This window comes from Panthera onca, chromosome A3 (genome assembly GCF_046562875.1).
Source record: "Panthera onca isolate mPanOnc1 chromosome A3, mPanOnc1 haplotype 2, whole genome shotgun sequence".
Taxonomy (NCBI): domain Eukaryota; kingdom Metazoa; phylum Chordata; class Mammalia; order Carnivora; family Felidae; genus Panthera; species Panthera onca.
The window spans coordinates 57,828,933-57,850,437 of NC_138341.1; the positions used below are offsets into that span (position 1 = coordinate 57,828,933).

The window sequence follows — 21,505 nt, forward strand, 5'->3', positions numbered from 1 at the left end:
AAAATTAAAGAAAAAAGAAATCCTACGTTTGAAGATAGATCCAGGGTCTCAATTTTCTTTTTCCTTTGCTAAATTTTGAAAGAAAAAAAAAAAAGAATAAAAAGAAATATGCTACAGTATGAAGGCTTCTTGTTGTTGTGTTTTATAAAAAAAGCTGCTTTCTGAATATGAAAGTAGATCATGCTCTATAAAAAGAAATTCAGACAAAAGGTATAAAAAAGGGAGCAGAAAATCAAGTATAATCCCACCACCCAATGCTAGATAGCCTGGATAACATTTTTGTGTATTTCTTCCCTACTATTTTCTATATGTGCACCTATGTTTTTACAAGGGGTAAAATGATTGACATATTGACATAAGAATGGTCTTAGCCATCTTCCTCTCCCCCCCCCCCCCCCCCCCCCAGCCCTTGGACCTTGGGAAGAGATGCTTTGGGGAAGGAGCTGGGCCTTGGCACCCGGTGAGTGGGGGAGAGGGGAGGTCTTCCATGGAAGATGGCGAGGGGGCCCACTGGAGGCTCTGTGGAGGATTACTTTTGCTACCCTTTGCCCATTCCACAGTAACTCACTCAGCCCATATTCTTTGGTGGTGCTGACCTCACACCATTTCCCCCTACCCCATCCTGGGCTGGAGCCAGATCAGTCAGAGGTCTCCATACCCTGATCAGGGTGATTCATCCAAGGACAGACACACGACCAAACCAGGATGAAGTCTCCTCTCTCGCATGCTAAGCATCATGTGACACCAGAACTGGCCATGGCCCTCTCCTCCCACCAAGTGAGGGAGGGCTGCTGAGACGCACACGGAGCTGAGAGATGGAGACCAAACGTTGACAGCATCACTGGGTCCCAGGTACCAACCATGCCTGAAGCCAGCAGGCTCTGTCCTGGACTCTTCATTTACATGAGCTCAGACGTTCCTTTTTCTTTTTCCCCATTAGATTTTATTTTCTAAGCATTGGATTATTTAAAAAAAAAAAAAAAATCCAAAAAAACAAAAAGCATTGGTTAAAAAACAAAGCATTGGTTTTTTTTCACATAACTTAAAATTAACCATGAACCATTTTATGTTTTTTAAATTTTTTTAAACTTGTTTTAGAGAGAGAGAGAAAGACAGTGCAAGCAGGGGAGGGACAGAGAGAGAGGGAGACACAGAATCCGAAGCAGGCTCCAGGCTCTGAGCTGTCAGCACAGAGTCTGATGCGGGGCTCAAACTCACAAACTATGAGATTATGACCGGAACTGGAGTCGGATGCTCCACCGACTGAGCCACCCAGGCGCCCCAACCATTAACCATTTTTAAAGGGTGTGGTTCAGTGGCACTGAGTACATTCACAGTTTTATGTTGTCATTGCTTCTATCCAGTTCCAAGACATTTTCATCACCCTAAAAGGAAACCCCTCGCCCATCAAGCAATCGCTTCCTATTCTGCCCTTCCTCTCGATCCCTGGCAACCACAAGTTTGCTTTCTGTCTCTATGGTTTTACCTGCTCTGGAAGTTTTATGTAAATGGAATCGCACAGTGGGTGACCTTTTGTGTCTGGTTTCTTTCACTTAGCACGATGTTTTCAAGGTTTATCCATGTTGTAGAATGTCTAAGGATTTCACTCCTTTTTAGGGCTGAATAATATTCCACCCTATGAATGTACCTATCAGATTTTGTGTATTCCTTAAGTTAAAAAAAATTTTTTTTGATGTTTATTTTTGAGAGAGACAGAGGCAGAATGCAAGTGGGTTAGGGGCAGAGAGGGAGGGAGACACAGAATCCGAAGCAGGCCCCAGGCTCTGAGCCGCCAGCACAGAGCCCGACGCAGGGCTCGAACCCACGAGCCGTGAGATCATGACCTGAGCCGAAGTCGGACGCTCAACTGACTGAGGCACCCAGGCGCCCGGATTCTTTAAGTTTTTTTAAATGTTTATTTATTTTTGAGAGAGAGAGAGAGAGAGAGAGAGAGAGAGAGAGTGCAAGTGGGGTAGGGGCAGAGAGAGAGGGAGACACAGAATCCCAAGACAGGCTCCAGGCTCCAAGCTGTCAGCACAGAGCCCGATGCGGGGCTCGAACTCACAAAATGAGAGATCATGACCTGAGCCGAAGTCAGACGCTTAACCGACTGGGCCACCCAGGCGCCCCTGTTTATTCTTATGGACATTTGAGTTGGTTCTACCTTTTGGCTAGTATAAATAATGGTGCTGTGAACATTCATTTGTAAGTATTGGTTGGGATACCTGTGTTCAATTCTTTTGGGTATATAACTATGAGTGGAATTTCTGGGCCATATGGTGATTTATGCCCATGCCTTCCTTTTCTAGTTTAATGTGAAATGGGTTTCTTTCCTGGGCAACTAAGTGTCCTACCTGGAGAGAGCGGACAAGCGGAGATATGGGAGACAACAGGAAATACGTTCTCGAGTGGGAGAGCGACGTGAGAAAGTATTTTCTGAACAAGCAGCAGGGCATATACTGCGTGGAAGACCCAAGGGAAGAGGAATCTTAGAGCAGCTGCTTCAGCGATCCAGTCTGGGAGAGGAAGTGCCCCTCCTCCTCTATTCATTCCTCTTCCCCCTCCAGCCAACACCCGCCCGCCTGCCTGCACAGGGATGAGCCAACAGGGGGCAGTCTGGGTGGGAGAGAACACATTTTCCCTTTAAACGAGAAGGGTTTGTTTCACTGTGTACCTCCCACAGCTCTGCCAGGGATTGATTTCTCCACTGTGATGAGCCACAGGTCCCTCGGGACCACATCTGAGGGCGGCCAGCCACCTTCAGACATGTCCACTCTGCCTGGGACTCCGGGTAGAGTGACGCCTCTGACCCAGCTTAGAAAAGAAACCACTGGAGCCTCTGCTCCTGTTGCTTCATTCCCACTGACTGCCACTCTCCACAACCCTGAAGTTACCAGTCCGTCTGGGGACTTATTTGCCACGTGGGATCCATGCTTCTGCTCACTCTCGTTCCCATGTGTGGAGATTCTCTTTAGAGTCAGTCTCACCCCCGCTGTGGGATGTCCTACAGGTAGATGGCGATCTTACTGGATTCTTTTCATGTTGAGCACCCTGTGTGTGCGCCAGGTTGAGCAAACGCCTGGGCGATGGGCGAAGAGGAGCTGGGCAGGAACCCGTGATGGCAGGGCTCTGGAAATATCACTAACTCGAGGCTCCTGACCCCATGGAGCATGCGGCTCAGTGCAGGGAGACGGACACCCAGAGGAGCCGGGTGGCAGCATGGAGGGACGCTGACAAAATTACAGCAGTAGGGAAATTTGGTTTTTAGAGCCCTCCTAGTGAGCCTTCATTTACTTCGTATTTTCCTTAGATAATTATTTGCTTAATTATATTAAGAATTAATATCTACTGAGATTTAATAAAAGTACTAACTTCACCTAGTTCAGGAGCTGAGCTCTCCCACCAACAGCCAGCATCGGATTGCCAGCCAGGTAAGGGAGCCACGTTGCAAGTGGGACCTTCAGCCCCCGTCAAGCCTTCAGGTGACTGCGGCTCGTCCAGCTAGTGTCTTAACTAAAACCTCACGAGAGACCCTGAACCAGAACCGTTAGGCTAGGTTACTCCCGAGTTTCTGATCCACACAAACTGTCTGAGATAATAAAAGCCCGTTGCTGTTTGAAGCGGCTGAGTTTTGAGATGATTTCTTACACGGCAATAGAGAACAATCGCACAATGTTTGCTGTTACTATTTTCCAGGGTCGCTACCCTGAGCAGGGAAGCTGGGGACTGTTCTGACTCAGGTGTGCGGTGAACAGTGTTAATAGCTGAGGGCACCTTGCTTCCAGGTTGTGTATAACGTGATGGGCTAAGGACCATCCGGACAGGTTTCAAAGCTTCTTTTGAAAGGATACGTTTCACACCAATCTGAAGTGCACTTCCGAAGCCAAAGGTCTCAGGGAGGAGATGCCAAGGCCCATAGTCTTCATTCACAGATGACCCCAAGCGCTCAGGTGACAAACGTCAAAGCGAGACTTTCTGGGGCTGTTGACCTAATGCAGTTCCCACAGTTAGGAGCTGATGGAGCATGTTCATCAGAAAAGGCAGTCCCAGCCACAGATTCATTTGAGTCCAGCCCATGTTCCCAGCACGTGGAAGCTCAGCCCTTCCCGTGAAAACACCGTGAAAACCTCTGCAGTATTTCCCAGCGAAACTGGCTTCCCTCCCTTCTCTCCCTGTCACCAGGAGCTGGACAGAGCTCTGGGGCACATGACAACCACAGCTCACGTGAGCTTGTGTCCAAGAAGTCCCCACCCTCTCCCCTCTTGGTACCGGAGATTCTGGGAAATCAGCTCTATTTTCAGCCTCCAGATTTTCTTGTTATTACGAGCACTGAGCTCCTCAGAAACAGGTAGCTGCAGGGGAGCTGAAAGAAAGGAAGATGAAGCGAGACCCACACAGCCCCTGAAGGAGACAGTTCTCAATTTCAACCTGAAAACTCGGGAAACCTTTGTCAAGAATACTCTTAGCTGCCGCCCCTTGGAGACATCCACTGTATTTGGGGTTAGGTTTGGTAAGGCTTTTCTCAGTGAATGACTTGTCAGCCAATTTGAGCCTCCTTCCTTGAAAGAAGTTTGATACAGAACACTTCAAAACAGAGTTTTGACATGTCTGTGTTTTTTGCTTCTTATTCCTTTCTTCTCTGGTTTTGCTGCTCAGAGACAGACCTTAAATTCAGCAACATCGGCCTCCCCATGGCTGTAAGGGGAAGCAGTTGAGAAATGACCATTTTTCAATTTCCCCCGTCCCTTGGGAAGAAAGAACACTGAACTTGAGTTTGAACTTTTAAGGACCTAGGGGCTTACAAGTCTTTCCTCCTCCAGCAAAGGCCCATAGACAGCAAAGGAAACAAATCCAGCCAACTGGCTATTTGAAAGCCTTCACTTAGCATTTGATGAAGGATGCCATTTGGATTAACCATTAAAATTGACTTCCAATTCCCAACAGAAATTAAACGCACCCAGGCACTGCACGCAGGGTAAATGAAGACACCAACACCAAAAAAGTGAAAACTGGGTTTCTCTGAAATAAGCACAGTTTGGGGCACCTGGGTGGCTCGGTAGGTTGAGCATCTGACTTGGGCTCAGGTCATGACCTCACGGTTCATGAGTTCGAGCCTCGCGTCGGGCTCTGTGCTGATGGCTCAGAGCCTGGAGCCTGCTTCAGATTCTGTGTCTCCTTCTCCTTTGCCCTTCACCCCGCTCATGCTATGTCTGTCTCTCTCTCTCTCTCTTTCAAAAATAAACATAAAAAAAAATAACAAGAAAAAAGAAATAACCACAGTCTGGATATTGGGCTACCCAATAGGATAGGAGGATAGGAGGGCTCCTCCACAGTTTCCTTGGCCTCCACTCATGTCCTCCTTGAGTGGACAATATCAGTGCCAGGGCCAAAAGGTAAATGGCGTGCAAATAAGGTGTCTCTCGCAGCAACTTTAGACCTGGCTGGCAGTGTAAGAAAAGCAAAAATGAAATCAAAGTAAAATACTGCCAATGCTTCTATTGCAATTTGCATCACATTACCCATAATGATTTGTAATTTTACATTTAAAGCTATTATCTTTTGGCAGACACCTTGACTTTAAATAAGTGTCTGTTACCCCAAGGGGCTGCGGCAAACTGTGCCTAGCATCCCACAGTAAGATCCAGAATGAGGATATCCACCCAGGAGTGTGGCTACCCAGGCAGGAGCACCACCAGCCTGAGGCCGTCTCTCCCTCTTTGGCGTGAGGCTGCCCTGGCTTGGCACCTACCATGGCCACTGCTTTGGTGACTGTCATCCTGCCAAAGGCTTTAAGCTACTACCTTTCATCTGCTCCCACTTCTTTCTGCATAGAAAGTATCAAGTATCTTACATTCTTCCTTTGGTGCCCTAGGACCGTCTGACAAGTGCACTAAGGGATCATCTCTTGGTCTCTGACATCTCAGAACCTGCATATGCTTAAAAACAGCCAGAAAGCTCCCAAAAGAACGGCTTGCAGAATGAGAAGTTGGATGGATTCCAGCTGGAGTGCCACTTCCCTAACCCCACACACCTTTAAGTGACAAGAGACTAAGGAGTGATAGGGGGTTATCACAGAACATTCCCATCCTTTTGTCAGAGCCTGAGAGCCCCTTGGAGCAAATGACTCTACAGAAATTCAATCAGAATGGAAGAATAGGCAGAAGCAAACTGAGGGGCAGGCTGGGAGCTATGTCTCCCTCACAAACATTCTCCACACTGATAGGTACTAATCTAGTAAAAAGAAATAGGACAATGACATAAAGTACATAGCCAGTGGCTGGCACATAGGAAGTATATCAGTTAGCTCTTTCTGTTTAACCGTCCAAAACTTAGTGGCTTAAAACAACAACCATTATTTAGCTCATGATTCTGCAGTTCGGCGTATTTAGGCTGGCTCGCTCACTCTCTGCAGTCAGCTGGTCTAGGATGGCCTCCGCTGGGGCCACTCCTCTGCACACCGTGGCCCCTCTTTCTCTGGCAGGCTAGCCCAGCCCATTCACACAAGTTCCCAGAGAGAAATAGGCGCGTTCTCCTGAGGCGTAGACTGGGAACCGAACACACGCTATCTACTGCACTGTCCTGGGCAAAGCAAGTCACTAGCACAGCCTGAATTCAAAGAGTGGAGAAACAGGCTGTTGCTGTTGGTGGGAGCGGCTGAGCAGTCATCTTGCAAAGCGGTGCTTACAAAGGGAATGAGGAAAGATTGTGGCCATTTGTGCAATCTACTTCTGCGGACACCGGTATATTCTGTGAGTACGTAGAGTTTTTCTACCATTTCCAAAAGGAATGATATTGATGTGTCAGTTGCCACGCCTAGGATGAAAAGACACTCGAAAAGCAAGACCATCAGACTGATACAGAAGGTAGTCAGAGGGCAACACCTTTGTTCATGTGCTGGTTTCCCCTAAAGCCAACCCCCGTGCCCAGGGTCCCTCCTCTGATCCAGCCTCCCTTCCCCCTCCCCTTGATGGGAGGACCTGGGTGGGCCTTACCCAAGTCCAGAGGCCTGCCTTCAAGACACGAGTGTGTGGTTAAGGTGACTTTCTCCATCTTTCATGAAGCTCCCCATCTAGCAATCCTGTGTCCTTGTTTTCTGCTGTCTTCTTGGAGTCATTTCAGTCTCTCCGGCAAGAATGGACCCTCTGTCAGTTAGAGGTTCATCACCTTGATCTGAAATGTTTATGTCCGCCTTATTTGGTATTAACGTGTGGCCAGGGTCCATGAGGTCACCCTGTTTCTCAAATTGGCTGGATATTTGAAGACAAGTGTGAAGAAACCCAGGCTCTGTCTCAATGTGTACTAACTGGCTTCTGTCGCATTCTCAGGTGAGACAAATCTGTCTAGTGATTTCCCTTCAGGAGTGGGAAACGTATCCCCTCTTCCTTCTGATTCCCACCACCAGTGTTATCCCACACATATGTGCGACGCACTCATAGAACTGCATGGTTGTTTCTTCAGCAGAGCAGATACTGTTGCTTCTCATCTTCATCCACAACTGTCTTTTTCATCACCCTTTCTAGCTCAGGGTGAGCGTGGGACATCACAGTGACCTGTGAGATGGAGGTAAAGTCAGCGAAGTGAGACTTCTGGAAAAGCTTGTTTCCCTGACTTGAAAAAAACAAAACAAAACAAAAGGACCAATGAGCCCTTTGCCCTTCCTCCTTCTTCCCACTGGGAGCATTGCTATGAGGCCAGGAATTGCAGCAGCTATTTTGTGACCATGAGGACTAGAGTCATGAGCCGAGGATGGTAGAGCAAAATTACAGAAGAGGCCTGGGTATCTGATGACGTATTTCAGCAGCTGTGCCAGCCCTAGGGTTAAACGAGTTAGCGTAAGTCAATATTGGTTGGATTTTCTTCTCATTTGCAGCCAAACAAATTCTTTACTGTTATAGGCAGGATTTTTACTGGTTTCAAAGTAAAGTAGATCACAGAAATATAACTGAGAGAGCTGAGTATTTCTAAGGAAGTTCCAGAAATATATCAGTCAGAGAAATCACTGTCCATTTCAGGCTTCAAGTTTCTACTATAACTTGCCCAGAAGGGAAATAAAGCAGCATCGAGGAGGGTTAGGAGGCCACTCCCTGAAACATATTATTGTATTCTATTAAATCGCAGATGCCATCAGTTGTAAAATGCAGCATCGTCTTATGTATCACTGTGAAAGAAAAAAATGTTCTTAAGACCACCGCTAATTATAGGACACATGAACTCTGATTTCGGACATTTTAAAGTGGAGGGGCACCCTAGAATCAGTGAGATATAGCATGTATTTGCTCCTTTGATTATTGCCTGCCGTCCCCATTAGAGGTGACTCGTTCTCTGCTGAGTCCCCATACCTGGGATTGGGTCGGGCACCGAACAGACTCCTTCCATAAATATTTGTTATTGCATGAATCAGGGCTCAAGTCCCTGCCTGTCCAATAACTTCTCATGTCACCCTGGCTGAACAAAGCATTTCCCTTTGTGCCTCGTTTCATTGTAATGTAGTTTAACTGAACCTCACCAGCACAGGAGAGATAAAAAGCCCCACATAAATGGAAAGCGGACCCACACTCTGCATCACCATGGCGATGCCTCCCAGCACCTCAGATGGATGCAGAAAGGCCTCATTCTCCATCATCGCTAGAAACCCCACTTTCCCCAGGGCCTGATTCCTTCTAAGGCTCTGGGATTAACCCTTTCCAGCCGAGACTTTTCCAACCCTCTGGGTTACTCAGTGTGCTCCCTGCAAATGGACAAGAGCAGAGGAAATATGCAAGCGCGTTCAAGCACAGAGATGGAGTTTTGTAACTTCCCTGAATTTCTCCAGGAAGTCAACATGCCAGTATGTCATTGACACAAAATATCTTTCAGTAACATCAGCCTGCATCTCTCAGAGGGATAGTCTTGCCTAATCAAAATCACTGAGCTGAGGAGGAGGAGGGCTATGTGTGCCCTCAGAAACAGTAAAGATAATGGTAATAACTTACACATAGCAAGCGACAAACCCTTTGTATATGTCTCCTCATGTAAACGTCAACAAAAACTTGTGGGATAAGAAGTATCATTTTCCCCTTTTTTTACAGGAAGGGAAATTACAGGAAGAGGCATAGAGATGTTAAGTCACAGTAAGTAGCCCAGCCTGGCTTTGAACTCAGAGTCTGTGCTCATTATGGTCTACTGCTTTGTAACTGCCTTCCACTGGGTACCTAGGTCACGCTAGGCTTTGTGCCTGGCACCAAGGCACAGAGAGGAATAAAGCCCAGTACCTTCTCTGAAAAAGTTCATGCTCTGGTGGAGAAGAGAGGCCTGCTGACAGAAACAGGCAGAGATGGGTACACAAAGGGTCACAGGGACACAAAAGAACGAGAAAAAGGGCTGCGCCTGGGGGCAATCAAGGAAGGCTTCACAGAGGAGGTGGGTTTGAGCAGGGGATTGAAGAGAAAGTAGGAATTTGTTTAGTAGACAAAGGAGGCTCAGAGGATCCCAGGGAGCAGCTTCTTGAAGGCTGGATCTGGGGAAAGGGAGGAGGCAGAAGTCAGGGCTGAAAATAAGGGAAGGGGCTCCGTAGGGAGAGAGTTTTCCTGCCTTGGTCAGGGAGCCTGGGAAGGATATAATCAGCAGAGTAACAGGGTTGCCTTACATTTTGGAGAGAGTTTTCAAGTAGCTGCACTGGGGTGATTGTGGGGAGAAGAAGAGAGAACCGCATCGGAGTGGACCGTGAATATTATGTTCCATGAATAACACGGTCAGATGGAGATGAGAAAGGTGGACAGACACGTAGACCAATTTCGGCTTCAAGTAGAGAAGGGGATGGACATCCATGCCTACAAGACTCTCACACAAACTGTGTAGGCCTTCCGTATGTTCACGTGGAATGACAACGGTTTCTGGCAAGGTCTCTACTCCCACTTCTAAAACACCACCATTTATCTCTCTGATGCCTGAAATTCCACCTCCAGATACTACTCCTCTGGGTTAAACGCTGACCTTACTTTTTCAGGGTTTTCTTGTTTTTCCAAAGTGATTCTTTTACTTATTTTTTAAATTTCCAAAGTGGCCTACGTTTCTTACAGAGAAAGGAAACTTAAAAACATACTGAAAAAAAAAAAAAAAAGAAAGAAAGAAAAAAAAACATACTGAAGATGTCCTATGTTTCCTTCCTGACTGTGGCTGAGAAAAACAAAAACAAGAACAAAAACTCCTCCATTTCCTAGACTTTTTTTTTGTAGTCAGGTGTGACTATGTGACTAGATTCTGACAATGATGTAAGCAGGAGTGTTCTGTGGGACTCCTGATAAGGCTGCTTAAAGGGATTTGACTCAGCAGGAAGTGAGAGAGAGCTTTAGTCTTTCTTTTCTTCCTTCCAGCCTGCAACCCAATGTGATGTGATGACTGGTGCTTCAGCAGCCATCTTGGATCATGAGGTAAATTTGAGGATGTTAGCCACATACCAAGATAGTGATCAAGAGGCCACACTAATACCAGTCCCTGGACTGCTCAACTCTTAGATAGGAAAGAAATACTTTTCTGCTGCTCTTATTTTCAGCTGCTCTTATTTTGGTATTCTGCCACATGCTGCTGAACCAAATTTGGTATGACACATGAACCATGCTGTCTTTTAGAGAAACTGGCCCAATTGGAATCACCTATGGGCTATATGAAGCCAGGTCCTCCCTCTCAGGACTTGGGAATTAGGTTAGAAAAACTCTAGTTAGTCGGTGTTGAGGCTTGACATAGAAAGTCACACACTTGTGAGGTTCTGAGGCCACCATTTTAGGGCAGCCACTATGGGGCCGTGTGCTGATAACTGCATGTTTTTTTCACGCAGTCTGCTGAGAGAAAAGATTGAAGTAGACACAGGCAGGAGAGATGAGAGACCATGGAACCCTGGAGAGTGAGAGAGAGCTGGAGACGGCAGCTACCTGAGAACATTTCTGTTCCCTCGAGGTCATAACTGTACTATCTGCAATCAAGTTTCATGTGAATGCCAGTTTCCTATTAATGAGCCTTTTCTTTTAAACCTAAGCCAGCTTGAGAGCACCGGGGTGGCTCAGTAGATTGAGCATCTGACTCTTGATTTTGGCTCAGGTCAGGATCCCAGGTTCACGAATTCAAGCCCCCGCATTGGGCTCCGTGCTGAGAACGTGAACCTTGCTTGGGATTCTCTCTCTCCCTCTCGCTCTGCCCTTCCCCTGCTCTCTCTCTCCCAAATAAATAAACTTAAAAAAAAAATTCTCTCCACTCGCACTAAGATAAAAAGGAAAAAAAAAAGAAAAGATTAAAAAAAATGAACGTAAGCCAATTTGAGCGAATTTCTGTTTCTTGCAATTAACAGACACCTAACACAACCCTACAACCTGACCTGTAATTTCCTTTTTAACTTTCTAGGTTCCCTTTTAAGATGCAAATGCTCCTGAGGAAGTAATGCCTACGTCACTAACGCTTTAGGACAAATGACTTGTCATCTTCCTGAGTGGAGGAAGTGAAGCAGGAGGCTGGCAGCACCAGGAGCTGCGGGTGAGCAGATATCCAAGGGGTGGGCCTTTCCAGGGACAGACCTGCCCGTCCTCATGGTTGTGCTTTGGCTCAGCCCTGCATCCAGAGCTCTCTCCCTGCCCTCAGGTCTGCAGGAGTTGGCTATAAAATTCCTGGAGAGAGCTGTTCCAAAGCACAGGGGTATAATACAGAAGGTGAAGAATTAGCTGGAAGTCTGATCTCTTCAGACCGGGTCTGCAGCCCGTACCCAGTTCCGCAGAAATTCAAGACTGTTAATTTTTGCTCCATCTACAAAGAGTATGGAATTTCTTTATTTTGTTGCACCAAAAACTTGCCATCCCACGATTTAGTCATTTCTCCCACCTTCTCATGTCCCAGGTGACAAACTGTTAATTAACAAGAAGAAAAAAAAAAAAATCAGCATTCCTAGTTACCTACCAAAACAAGTGGCTTTTTTAATGGCTGGCTTTCGGGAAGCCTGTCGAAAACACCTATACCCTCAAAGCAAGTGCCCAAGCCACACTTTACTTGAACTTACTTATACCCTTTCTCACTCCACAAGGGATCTGAGGGGGCTGTCAACTTTCTGTGTCATCAGATTACTCCAAACCTATAATGAACACTGGCCATGTGCAGAGGGCTAGAAATAGAACAATGGCACACATGAATCAAACGCTTACTGTAGGCAAGCATTGTGCTCAGGGATTAACTCATTTGGTCTGGGAGAGGTACTTCCGTGTTTCACTGAGTCGACATTACCGTCCTTTGGGAGTTGCGTCATTACGCACCGTCAAGAAAGAAAAAAAAAATCTGTCAATTACCTGGAAGATGCAGTACCAGTCAGGATATGGAAGAGTGTGCTGTGAAAACAGAACCCCAAAGTTCAATGGCTAAAGAGGCTTATGTTCCTCTCTCCCCTTAAATGCCCATTGGCCCCACATTGTCTTCACCCTGGGACAGCCTCTATCTGGAATTTTGCTGCCTTTTTTGTTTGTTTGTTTGTTTAAAGTTTATTTATTTTGAGAGAGAGAGAGCACTCACCCAAGCAGTGGAAGGGCAGAGAGAGAGAGAGAGAGAGAGAGAGAGAATCCCAAGCACGCTCCCCACAGTTAGCACAAGCCTGACGTGAGGCTTGGACTCACGAACGGTGAGATCATGAACTGAGCCAGAATCAGGAACCGGACGCTTAACAGACCGAGCCACCCAGGTGCCCCACTAGCTGTCTTTTAAAGCTTCACCCAGGATGTGACACATGACACTTCCTTACACACCCCATTGGCCAGAGCAAGTCACAGGGCCACTCCCCCCAGCTCAGCAGATGGGATGCATGCTCCTGTAGAGAGGGGCATTGTAGCAAACAGTATTACAATTCCCTATTTCTGTATCGATTGGAAGACATATCCTGCCATAGCCCAGTTCCAGGGATATTAAAAGGTAAAAAACTGTACATCCTGGAGTGATGAAAAATGGAACTACCATACCCAGCATACAGGTGAGGAAAGGAGGCTCAGGTGAGTCACACAATGCCCTTGAGACCTTGGAGTGAAAGAGCAGAGGCTTCAGCCCAGGTATTGCCAACCCCACCTTTAACTCGGCCCCAGTGAACCCTCATGGAGGTGCAGGGTCTGTCAGGTGCTGGGGAAGCCTTGGGTACCCCTAAATTACCCTCCATGTATTAATCTCTTTCTTAAAAAAAACTAAACAAAACAAAAAAACCCTCTTTTCCTCAAATGTATTGAACTAGCACTAGGCTAGCTACGATACTGAGGACTAAGTCTTTAGTTCCCTTAAACAAAATGTCCCAGGTCAGCCAGGGGTCAAAAGGAAGATTCACAGAGGTCAGCTGTTAGCTGTGGAAAGAAAGACATGCACTCAGAGGCTAAGATACACGTGACCCCTTCCAATACAGGGCTGGCCCTGACCCTGGTAAACCATCCCATAAAGAGATGACTATTTACTCTAGGCAGAGGCCTGGTGGGTGTGGGTCGAGTGCCAGGAAGCCAGTGAGCTGGCCATTGGAATGTGAGTGTGGGAGGGGTGGGGGGAAGTGGCCACTGGCTTCCACTGAGTCACAGAGGACTGAGTCCGGGAGGGTGGCTGGCCCCACTTGGTGCAGCAGGAAGAAGCAAGGTCAGAAGAGTCAGAGGTTGGGTGGGGCAGGGAGGGGAGGCCGGCTGTCTCAGGCCCCAGCGGATCTCAGAGGTGGCTGGCAAGCAGGCCTCTGATGAAAACACTGCCCAGCGAACACCCCCCGGGATCCAGTTGGTGATCCAGAAGGCTCCTTCTGGGATGTAAATCAGGGTTGCCATGAGAACATCCAGAAGCTTGCCTTTGTCTGGTTTGAAATTCTAAAGTTGCTGGGCTAGGGCGTCCAGTACAGATGCTGAAAAGTAAGACTTAGGGTCCTTCAGCTGCCACTCCTCCCCAGGGCGAGAATCTCAAGCATGAGCAAGCTTCGAGACATTTTAAAAATGGGAAGTAAGAAAAGCTGAGGCTTAGAAGCCAGTCGAAAGAATAGAATGGTTGGAGGGGATGCGGACAGAATGCGAAAATGAAATAACGCCAGCTATAGGACGGACTGCTGGTTAGTCACGGTGTAATGTGAGTGTGCAGTCCCAGCTCTGCTTTATAAAGTGGAAAGGGATTACCGTGGAGAGAGGAAGTGTGCGGCCAGTCAGACAGCTGCTGGCCTCCTGCAGAGCTCAGGGCCCTGCCTTCACCAGCAGAAACCCAAGCTCCCTGCCCCAGGACCCGTGGAGAGAGAGTTCACTCCTGCCCTCTGCCCCATGGGCCCCCAACCTCCACAGCACTCTTCTGGACCCACCCTCTGGCCTGTGTGGCCACTATCCCTGCTCCTGTCTCTGTAGAGCCTTCTTTCTCCTCTTCCTCTTCCTCCTCCTCACCTGGGCCGCTCGCTCTCCTCTCCATCCTTCAAGGCCATCCTCCAGAATCACTCCAGCCCTCACTGAACACTGCTGTGTCCATTCCTGGGGCTCCTTTGACTACAAGTGTGGGCACCCGGCTTGCACTGGTGAAAAATAAAAAGCAGGGAAAGCGGATGACTAGGGAACGGAAGCGTTTTCCTCAGCCTTCTTAGGGCCCCTGGCCGTGTCTGAAAATTAGACTGACAAAGACAGGTTAACCGCAGAAAAGCATACAGATTTAGTTCATCTAAGTCTTGTGTGACACAGGAACCTTCATAAGGAAATGAAGACCTGAAGAAACCTGAGTATTTTATGCTAGGTTTGACGAAGAGTGGACAGTCACAGAGGAGTAAGATAAAGGAGTAGAGGAGTATGAGGTATTGTAGTAAACTGGGGGGAATCTTAGTAAGGCCTCGTTGTAGGGTTCTTCTTGGCGTCCCTTCGTCATCAGAGATAAGGATGCTTCTTTTGGGGTGCTGGGGTGGCTCAGCTGATTGAGCGTCTGACTCTTGATTTCAGCCCAGGTCATGATCTCATAGTATGTGAGTTCAAGTCTCAAATCAGGCTCTGAGCTGACAGCATGGAGCCTGCTTGGGATTCTCTCTCTCTCCCCGCCTTTCTCTCTGCCCTTCCCCAACTCACGATCTCTCTCTCTTTCTCTCCCTCTCTTTTTCTCAAAATAAATAAATAAACAAAAAAAGGATGCCACTTTCCTCTGAGTATAGCAAGGGCACCTTGCACATGAGGGTTTTATGATTTGTTTCAGGGAACAGTCTTGGTGGTGGGGGGGGGGGGTGGTGGAGGGGAGGGTGGCACTGGGAGTGACTTTCCTGCTTCTGCTTTTTTCTCCCCAGTTCCCTCAGGCTAAAATATTCAATATGCTAAGATGCCATATTTTGGGGTAGCATGTCCTTCCCATCATAACCAACCTGAGGAAACTTCCAAGCTAGATCCTGTGGCTTCAGGGTGGAGGTGGGGGGCTGGGAGGATGCTGGTCAGCTAGAGACTTAAACTCCATCTGTCTGTCTCTCCCTGCCTGGTGCCTCCTCGTATGATTTTCTCTTTAGGTTCGTTTCCTCCTGTCAAGCTGGCTGCCCCCTAAGGCAGGAACATGGCCTTGCTACTCTGTTTTTCCCCTTCCATCCTCAAAACGAGAAGTGACCTCTTCCTGTGCTACCTGGTGGCACCCTCCCCAGTGGCTGGGGCTGTGAAGCCTTTGAAGAGAATTGGAAGGCGGCTGGGGCTCAGAAGCCCAGGGCAGTCGAACCGCACAGATCATTATTGTCATATCTGCTAATGGTTGTGGGTGTCGAGGTCTCACTTACTCTGTGAGCTCCTCGTGGGGCTTCTTTCCTGTGCTTGTTGTGCTGTCCCCCAATAAGCGGGCCCTCGGTAAATGTTTGCTCGCTGGCTGATGAACTGTCAACACCCACAAGCCTGGCCAGGACCATTGATCACTGAAACGAGACCTAACCGTGAAGAATCCTCAGATCTTAGAGTAGAATCCTCAGGATCTTCCAGGCTCTTTGGAAATCCAGAATAATCACGGGGGGTCCAGACCTCCTCCTGCTGCATTGCCACCATCAAGAATGAAGAGTGCCTCTCCCAGCCCGGGGCTCCCACCCCTCTCAGGGCCCAGAAAGGCAGCTTTCGTAGAGAGGTCTCCCTGGGCCAGTCCAAGGATCCCTGTTCATTTCCCTCCCACCAAAGATCCCAACCTTAAGGGCTGGGATAAAAATGGCCAGTGAGGGGTGTGGCAGCGGGCACAGTTCCTTTAGCAGAGGTGATATCAAAGTGTATTATAGAAGACAATCAAGGGTTATAATTTGTCATTTAATGCATCCATTTGAGGGGTGAGAATTTCTGCGGCTTTCGGCTATGTAATTGCTCTTTTTCCCACCCCGACATCCCAGGGTTGCCCAGCAGCGCCTCCTTGGTTCACAGCCAGCCTCTCCTCCCCACCTTCCTCAGCCCTCTCTCCTGAGAGCTTGTCTGCAGATTCAAAAAGCAAGGCGGGCCGCACTCACTCCTCAGTCTGTGAGCATTTATTGATTAATCTGTCAGTCGATAAGTACTTAGTGAGCATGTGTTGTGTGTATCAGTCATTGTGCTGGGGGCTAAGAGGACCCCTGAGAAGTGTAAAATTGGACCCACTCTCCAGGAGCTATGTCTACACAGGGAGATCCCTGAAGACACATGATACTGGACTGGATGGTCTTAAAGGTTCTTCAGGGCACTAATATTATGTGGTTATAGACCAAGTGATTAGGTTTGGGCCAGGCTCTGATGGATGGTGGGGTCTGGCTACCTGTTAGAGGGTAGGTGGAGGGGGTGGGGAGGGGTTTATTATATTCCAAGGACTGGGAAAGGCAAGAAAATGAGAAAGTACAAAGTGTGTTCGAGGCTCAGGGGGTTGACATGCTTGGATAGAGGATTTTTCTGAAGAAATGACAGGTTTGCTACAACACTGGTTAGAGCTAGTGAGTATATAACATATCTCAGGCAGAAGAGAAACAGGGAGAATTTGAGCAGGTGAAAACCTACAGTTGAATAGTTTTTACAATGGCGTTCAGACCCCACTTGCCCCCTGCTGCCTCTCTGATGGACACTGTTGGCTTTGCCCTCAACGGCCACCTCCCTCCTCTTTCTTTTTAACAGAAATCTTGGGATCCCAGATTTCAAGTACTAAAACTAGAACCACCTTGGGTAAACTGGGATGGTGGGTGACCCTATCAGGGGCTGTTGAAGTTGTTGGGAAATGCACCCCAAAATAAGGCCATTGGCCATTCCCAACACACAGTCTCTAACCTCTGCAGCAGGTTACCCGGGTTTGGCGGTCCTATTACCCAGTCTGGCTAGCCTGACAGCATTTGCCCCCTTTCTCCACAACACTGGCTTGCAATCTTCACCATGGCTCTCAAATTGCCCACTGGGCTCCCACTGTACTCCCTTTGCAGCTGATTTCCAATTTCACAGAGGAAAGAGAGACCATCAGCCAGAAAACCCCCCATTCTCCTGCATCCTCAGAATGCATCTCCTTTCCTGCTGCCAGAAGAAGCCTTTCTCCATCTCAGTGCATTCATCAGAAATCCAGAGGCCACCCCCCTTCCCTCTGCACCCACCTATAGCAATCACCCTCTCTCACTCTCCCTCCAAGTCTCATCTGCTGCCTGTTTCTAACTTTCCCGTCAGCCTGGCCTCTGCTTCACCCTTGCTCTTGCCAAGATCTCAAAGGACCCATTACGGGGCTCCTCTCAGGCCACAGCTGGCTGCCCACGGCGCTCCTGTTGACCAACCCCTCCTTGAAGCCTGCCCTCCTCCCTTGGCCGCACCCCTTCCTACCTCTGGCTGTTCCCGTTCGGTCTGTTTCTTCTCTTTCTTTGCACTGGAAACATTGGTCTTTCCTTCTCTCCTCAATTGTATTCGCTTCTTTCGGATAATTCCATCTATAAATATGGTTTCGACTGTTACCAAATCCTGACAACTCCTCAATCTGTAGCTCAGGCCAAGACTTGTTTTCTGTGCCCTGACCTTTATGTGTTGTGAAGTCATCAGTGTGATTGTTAAAGTCTGTGATTTTGGAGTCAGATCTACAGTTGAGTCCTGGCTTATCAGCTGCGTGACTTTGGTCAGGTGTTTAAGCTCTCTCTGTGCTTCACTTTTCTCAGTTGTGAACCAGAGATCATAATATACCAACCTTATGGGGCTATTGAGAAGATTAAATGAGATTATGTAGAATGCTTAATATAATGTCTGGCTCATAGTAACAATCAATGCAGTTATTTTTATAGCATTCGGTTGCCTATTACTCTTTTTTTTTTTTTTTTTTTTTGAGCATTTGTGTCCTGAACTACCAGGCACTAAGCAATGGAAATCATTCAATCATTAAAAACAAAAAAATTTAAAGCCCCATGGGGTGGGTGTTGTAGTCTCTCTGCAGGTGAAGAAACCGAGGCTGAAAGACAAAGCATCTCATATCAGGTCACAGCTCAGCAGAGCCAAGCTGGCCTTTGAACAGACTGATGCCAAAGTCCTTCTCAGTCACGTCAATGAACCCATCTCTCAACATCAAATCAACATGCGTTCTCTTTTCTGCGTCTCACACTTGCCCTTCCGCTTAGAGTCCTGTTTTGCCAGAAGGATGTAGCATTTATTTTGTCAGCAAAAATCAACTCTCTCGGAGAAAGAAGGGCGTGGAGGGGGGAAGTGGTGCTAGTCTGCTCTCTCCCTCTACAGCCTCACCGCACCCATCCCATCAGGAGGCCCTATCCTCTTCTTTCCATTTAGTGCCCTTGCCCTCCCGCAGCCCCTCCAGGTCTTTCGAAGGGGTATTTGCTAAAGCCAGAGTCAGCGCCTACAATAACCTAAAGAACTGTTAAGGATCCCTGGCTGATCTTAGCCTTGCCCCCAAATCCACCCTTTGCTCTGCTGTTAGGGTCACATTGCTAACACCTAACTATGTTCATTTCATTCTCCTAAGGGTCCTCAATGCCCCCCCTCCATTTCCCCAGGACAAAACGTTAGGGAGATTCAGGAAAAAGAGAAGTCCCGTGTGAAAGGTTCTGGGGCCCCTTGGAGGAAAGAGAATTGCCAAAATTAGAGCCTCGGAGTCTGTGGCCTGAAGTTTAGGTAAGCATCCTCCCACAGAGGCTGGGTTTAAGAACCCAATAGTTGTGTCCAGGTGAATCCTATTGCTCTCTACTGCCTCCCAGCCCGCCACTGGCTGTCCCCATCACCCCAGGAGGGGTCAGTAGCGAGCAAAAGGTGTTGCCATAGGATGGGACTGGTGACCTCGCTTGTGGGCTTCCTCTCCAGTTCCCCGGGCAGAAGTCCGAAGAAAACACTCTGGCCACACAACTGGTCTTTTATTAGCATCTTTTCTGGCAGTCTCAGGGAGAATTTAGGGCTGGAGCGACTGGAAACTAGATTCTTTTTCCCCCTCTCGGGTTTGGCTCCTCCTACCCCTTGCTCCCGAGGCCAGGAGACTCCCCGGGCCGGGAGGAAGGGCTGAGGACTGTTTGCTGGCCCAGCCCCTGGGCACAGGAGAGCCGCGTGGGAGAGCCGTCGTGTTAATTGCTCCTTGGGCATGCCACCCCCGGGGTGACTCACACTTTTTCCTGCCCGGTGGCGGCGGCGACTGTGGGGGCCGTGGGGGCCCACTGAGGAGCCCCTGGGGCCTTGCTGGGCGCGCCCCTTAGGTGGCACGTGCCCTGGTCATCCCCGGGGTGGTGCGTGGCTGGCCCGGGTGTGCAGCCTCCCTGAGCCTTCTCTGGATGTCTCCCATTCCGCCTGCCACGTGTGGAGCCTGTGCAGCCGGCCCGCCCTGGGGGAAAACGCCGAGTAAGAAGAGAGATCTGTGCGTGGTTTCGCTCTGCAGCCACTCTCTGGAAAACCATGTGAAAAAGGGGAAGAGATCTTCTCAGCCAGTGAACCAGGTCTCTGCAGTATTGGTCAGGGGCCCTAAACTGTTAAAGAGTGGTGGGAGGGAGTGGGTAAGAATACCAAACAAAGGAGGAACCCAAAGATAGTATCCTACTTGCCATTGAGCAGGGGCAGTGACTGACTTGGGGGGTGGGGGGGCAGTGAATCAGTCAGTCTGTGGGTTGCCTCTTAGGTTCTTGCCAGAAGTCCTTGGGCTAGTTTAAGATTTATGAACACCAGCTTCTTACTCCCCAGAATTCTAGAACTTTCGAACTAGAGAAACCTTAAGCCCCTCCCCCCCCCCCCCCCCCCCCCCCCCCCCCCGTAGTTGTCGGTTCTCATTTAATGAAGGGACCTAGAGTTAGGTGACCTGAGCCAGGCCATGCTGTTGCTGCTGTTAGTTAATGACTAGTCACATCTAGAACCCAAGTCCCCAACCGTCCTTTCACCTATTGTCAAATAAGCATCTGCTCCCAGCCTTACCTGCCGGGGGGGACGGGGTGCGGGGTGGGGGGAGGAAGGCTGGTGGGGGAGATGTACACTCCAAGGAGCTGATCTTAGGGAAACACTAATCAAATGAATGGGGTCTCCCCTGGGTTCGAAACTTCATGTAGAAACAATTTTGTGTTTCAGTGGAAAACTGAATCATCCGTACTATCATCTACAGCACACCCTCCAGGGTTGCCAGATTCAAGCCCTGTTCGCTGCCTTTAAGCTATTTTGCAAATCGTAGGTAGTTGATAGGGATGTAAATTCTGTCCTATCTGGTAGATTCCACTTCTTCCCACCCCCACCACGTTGGCAGGAAAAAAAAAAAGCCCACTTCTGTCCTCATTTGCAATTCATCTCAACATTCCCTTACTCCATGTAAATTTGTGCTGTTTTGACTTTTCCTTTGAACCAGTTATAACATCGATCTGCCTGGTTCTGTCATATCATTTGAGCAGAATGAATTCTTTAACACGTGTTCATTTTTGAATATTTTTACGGAAGTCACGATTTTACCTTATAACAGTGTCATACCTCATCCGTGAGACACGGCCATCCCACTGTGTGCTGTGGTGAGAAGCTGTTGGATGGGTCTGTTTCTCTGAGCTACTCTTCTCTGGGTTTGCCCGGGGCAGGGGAGGACGGTGTGACCTGGGAGGGCCAAGTGGCTGACCTGGGCCCTGCATCCCCACTCACTAACTGGTGTTCCTTTTCTGACACTGTATCCAAAAACTATGTCAGAGAGGAAAGTCATACCTAGTTCTGAGTACATGAAGCTGTCTTGGAGGAGAGGCAGAGGGCCAGCCCCCGGGAGCAAGGCTTTCATGGGACAGGGAGATAGCCTGGCTAGGAGCCTCTCTGGGTCATGTTTCCTGGTTTGAATTCTTTAGCGTCTTTTTGCTCATGGGTTGTTAGAACGTTGAATATAACAGAATTACTTGCTTACTCTACTAAAATGGGGGGGGGGGGAGAAGGAGAAAGAGATGGGAGGAAATGAGGTAACAAATGGAAACTGGAAGAAATGAGAGAGAGAGAGATAGAGAGCACAAAGGGCAGCGTACAGACACTTCCCATCATGATTCCCTGGGCTACACAAAATGATCCAAGGGCACAGCGTTAAATAAATAACAGTGCCCAGATTGTCCCTTTGACGCTTCAGATCATGTAAAGGAGAAAGCCTCAGTTTGGTG

General features: G+C 48.4%; 1 long non-coding RNA gene across 1 annotated transcript; it reads right to left on the minus strand.

Moving 5' to 3' along the window:
• Positions 1-5,296: 5,296 nt before the first annotated feature.
• LOC132660762 (uncharacterized) lies at positions 5,297-18,107 on the minus strand. The gene is made up of 3 exons (XR_009601872.3): positions 17,748-18,107; positions 14,385-14,509; positions 5,297-7,812 (listed from the first exon to the last, which is right to left on the minus strand). It is a non-coding gene; the product is annotated as an uncharacterized LOC132660762 (long non-coding RNA).
• Positions 18,108-21,505: the final 3,398 nt, after the last annotated feature.